The following is a 4,868-nucleotide window of genomic DNA, read 5'->3' on the forward strand; positions in this document are numbered from 1 at the left end:
AGGAGGTAACCAAACCTGTTCCAACACCTCTATCCAGTGAATACAAACTTAAACGAGATAAAATATAGATATTACCAACGAGAATGGAACCTTATTTACCTGAGCACTCTCCGAATCTCGGAAAGTCATGCATCGTCCACATGAGAATGGCTCGAATATTGGCGGGACCATCAACCATCGCGCTTGCTCGTATTTTGCACAGTGACCCCCTCCTCCCACAAAATCTTAAGCTCATCGACTAATGGACGAAGATACACGTCTATATTTTTGACTTTGTAGCGGCCGGGGACGAGTAAGCTAAGGATAAGATGTCCTTTCTTCGTAGAAAGCCATGAACACAATATTAGTGAGTTTGGGAATCTCCCAATTTCCATTTTTTGAATACTAAAAAGGTGGCACCCGGATAACATGCCCGTAAGTTTCTCAAAACCATATAATGTGACCTATCATTGGAAACCACTTAAAAAATGGAATCTTTTGAGCTATAGAGCGCTCGATTTTGAGTTACACTGTTCAAGTTATGACAAATCCAAATAATTGACAACATGTCCCAAACTTATGGAAAATTCCCATATTTCCCAATATGGTGCTCATGGAGGGATATTGTAGTTGACAAAGACTATAGGCCACACACTGTAAGAAATTGAGCGTAGACCAAATGGGTTCATGCCATCCATTGCAAGATCGAGCTGAAGATTCCTTGGCTCTCGAGCAAAGCCTAGGAAGATAGAGTCAATGTGGATCCATGCGCGTGAATTCGCTGATATTCGTTGAACTCCATCTGTGGACCTATTCTGCGCATGCCACGTTGTCAAGCTCGCCATGCCAGATGTACGAAACATGTGGTTTATGTGGGGGATAAGTGGAAAGCGTCTAAGAACTTTTTGAGGGATGGTCTGTCCTTGCAAGTCCTGTCGATACCTGTGAGCATCACACTTTGGACATGTCTCCATAGTCTCGTATTCTCCTCGAAACAGTATGCAATCGTTGATACATGCATGGATGCTGTTGTAGTCCATGCCAAGCTTTCGTAAAATATATCATGCATCATCACGAGACTCAGGCATGGTATTTGCAGGTGGTAATATATGATATTTCAGTAACCTGAAAAAAATCATAAAACACCTTAAAAAGCACAAATGCTTTTAATGATAGTTCCGAAAAGAAATCAACGAAGCGTACGTACAAGGTACCTGAACAACTTGGTCACACTCGCATCGCTCCACCCATATTTTTCTTGCACACTTAGGAGTGCAAGCAGTGTCTTCAGGCAAGATACTCGGCACCCATTATATAATGGTATGGATGCTTTCTCTCTAAGCAGATCACAAGTCTCGACATCCATGGGAATCAATGCATCGATCATTGCCTCCATCTCAGGCTCGAAGATTGTAGGTAGGTCGGGAAGGCTACCTGTCTCCTTTGGTATTGACGGTATAGATTGGGTAGTATCTTCCAAGTAGTGGATTGGCTCAGGCACTCTATCCATCGCACACCCACAAACTCTTCTAATTGGCCGCAAAGGGTACACTCCTCCTTAGGACGAGACGTCACCTCCTTGGATAGAAAATTTACCAACCACACCCAATCTTCTTGTATATGGTATTCAATTAGCTTGCGAGTACAATGCATGATTGATATTAACTTGTCTTATTGTTTGCTGAAAATCCAAGATCGCCTGATTAATGATCTCAGATTGAAACTCGTCGAAGTGTCATACGTGTTCTGTAGACAATCCACGTTTTTGTCTAATTGCTAGCTTGCATTCAGAGCAAGGACATGGGGCACGCTGTCGAAGGGTTTTTGAAAGCAAAGTCGTGTCTACAGAAGACCTTGATAAATTTTGAGATGGAAGATCAATCAAGCTGAATTATTCTTATTTACTGCTGTCTACTGTTGTTAACACAGAGTAATCAAAAGTAGTATCTCTGTGTAATTTTCTTTTAGTAAAGAATTGCAATCTTGTCAGTGTTAACAATCCTTCAATTAAACAATCCTTCAGCAAGTCTCCTCCTTTTCTTTGTTGTACTGTGCTCCAGAAAAGCTATCATGCTGAAATTCTGCTGTAATTCTTGAATGAACACAAATATTAGTAGTGGAAACACGGGATATTGCAGAGAGGAAGCTTGCAGCCCATTGGGACAGTTGGCATCTTCCCTCACTATATAGCAGTGATTATGAAAAGTCCACCTCAAACAGCCCAATTTCACCCCTGATCCATGGCAGAAGAGTCATTATGAGGTGATTTATCTGCAGGCTCTTCCATCATGACTACATCCTCTTTGATGCTGCCCATTGGTACTGCTTCTGTACCACTTGACATATTTGAAGCACCATCATCATCAACTATCTTTAGTTCCGCTGGCAGTTGCCCTGATTTAAGTGCCTTTCCAAGCCTGGCAACTTCCTCCAATGTTTGAGAGTTTGCAATAGTAGCCTTGATAGCCAGAATCTGCTCCTTGGTTGGACCAGTTTGTTTAACTTCTTCAGCTTTAGGAGGAGATTTTTCGTCAGGTATTTCACCAGGCACAAATGTCTTTGCAGGAGGCGGTTCCACGTTTAGAGGTTTTGCATCCTTCGTTCCAAACAAAGCTGTTGCCTCTTGTCTCTCCTTTTGCTTGACTTTTCTAAAATTTAGAAGGCGTAGCTTCTGCAACTTGTGAATGACATAAAGACGATAGTGTTGTTTCTTTGTGACTGTATTATCAAGCAAGCAGAGGGTCTGCAAATTTGTTAGCCCTTCAAGAGGATCAAGGTCTATTAGGTTCACCAACTGATTATTTGTGAGTATCAAAGTATGAAGCTTTGGCAAAAAAAAAACCTCCAAGACTTGGGCTTATTTGAGCTATCCTATTGTTGTTAACCAGGAGTGTACTAAGATGCTTGAGATAAGGAAACCCTTCTAGCTTGACTAGCTCATCCGAGGTTCCGCATGGTCAACCTGATTATAAAACTCATTGATGACTTCATGGTAAGTCTTCAATCTATATAGTTCCTTGAAATAGTCAGACAACAGTATGTTCATGCATAGGAGTTTCTCCAGAAGGGAATCGATAGGCTTTCCATAGGTCTGCACCTTCATATTCAGATACAGTTAAAACCAAGGAGCTTCACACACCACTGCTTCAACAATACCCCTCGGATATGCTTAACATTCCGATTGTGTCACATAGTCTTTCTTCTATTCATCAGCTTCCCACAGAACAGGCATTGCCAGTAGCAGCGACCGAGTGTTCCTTCTCAAACACCAAGTAGATGTTATGGTTGATGCACCAGGTCCGTGAGTGCTCCCCTTCTTCTTGGTAACACGAACATGCTCAGAATTGCCCTCTTCTCCCTTCCTAAGCCCGTTTTTCCTGCTTTTTCTCCCCAGGCGGCCTACAACACGGCCCTTTCGGACCAGAAAAGCAGCCCCTCCCTATATCAGAATTCCCTGGCCCCCTTAGACCCTTTTCTCAATCTTAGAATAGCTTGAAGCCTGCTGTATATAGTTTTCTATTCTTCGATAGCCACACACTCCCTACCCCCTCCACGATCCATTACAAAGACTTGCCAATTTCCAGGGTAGAACTTCAAAAGTCGAACATCAAATATCCTCTCCCAAATTTCTTAACTGCTTTTAGGAATAAACTGTCTCAAAACTTTTAACAAAGTCCTTAATCATTGGCTCTCGAGTGTTGCTCAAAAGCTCACAAGCTCTTAATCTCATTAGCACTCAGGTAAAAAAGAGCCTCTCCCTTAGGAATGAATAGACTAACGTGCCTTTCCACATCAGCTCATCAATGCATTCTCTAAATTGTTGAATGGCCTCTATTCATGAAAGCCAGATATTTGATCCTGCATGAATCCACAAACTATATAAAAAAAAACATAATAGCCAAGCTAACACTGCAGCTGCCAATTCTGGTTCAAAAGCTTTTGAGAAACTGCAAATGAAGCCCAGGCATCAATACAGGCATATTCTATCTGTGCCCTACTCAGTTGTCGTGCTCCCCAATTACTCATAGTGACCCTCTTGGGTTTGTCCATCCGAAGACCTAAAACTTCCCGTACAAGGACTTTCAACCCAACATGTCTCAATTCTTCACGATTTAGTTGCTCAACAGCTAGTGTTGTGAGCTCAAGTCCACCTTTTCCAGCTTGTTTACATGCTAACAATGCCTCTTCCACACTCTCCTCCAATGTCAAAGGTACGAAAAATGTTCGAGTTCTAGCTCTTGCAACTGCAACCTGAATGCTATCACTAACTGCTTCTTCACTAGGAGCATGCAATGACAATGAAGGCAGGCAACGCTTCCAGGGAACTTGTGAGATTGAATGGCCTCCGATGAGGAGGAAGGAGACAAGACGAGAGGACATGCTGGAAGGTTTCCATACTTGGCATACATGCCAACTAGAGCATTACCGATAAGTTCCTCTTGCTCCAACCCCCTCTCCACTATACTGCCCACGCAGAATAAAATGCAAACTCGACGACTAAGTATGTACAAAGTAACAAATGTCACACACACAAACTTTTTGGTGGATTCCACACCTCGGATGCGTAGCAATACGACATCCACCCCCTCTAATCCTGCGCATCCTCCGGATGGGCCAACTACCCATGATCATTGTCGTCAAGATCCACAAATAGATCAATCTCTTCATTGTGCATTTCCGGTATATCAACAAGATTATCTGTCATACCATCTGTCCCTTCCATTGGAGTTTCTTCTCATTGCTCTTCTCTTGCAAATTCTTCCAATGCATAATCTTCATCATCTCTTTTCTTGAAAATCTTGATTCTTTTTCCTGCAATAGGCACTCTAAGCACTGTCCCATCCAATTCTGTCAACTCATATGTTGCATTATCAAAAACATGTCTGACT

At 42.4% G+C, this 4,868-nt stretch overlaps 1 pseudogene; it reads right to left on the reverse strand.

The window, feature by feature from the left end:
* Positions 1 to 2,206: 2,206 nt before the first annotated feature.
* LOC148011888 (uncharacterized) lies at positions 2,207 to 4,359 on the reverse strand (annotated as a pseudogene).
* Positions 4,360 to 4,868: the final 509 nt, after the last annotated feature.

Source organism: Lygodium microphyllum, chromosome 28, assembly GCF_053477565.2.
Source record: "Lygodium microphyllum isolate KBCC chromosome 28, Lygodium_microphyllum_v1.1.10, whole genome shotgun sequence".
In the NCBI taxonomy this organism is placed as follows: domain Eukaryota; kingdom Viridiplantae; phylum Streptophyta; class Polypodiopsida; order Schizaeales; family Lygodiaceae; genus Lygodium; species Lygodium microphyllum.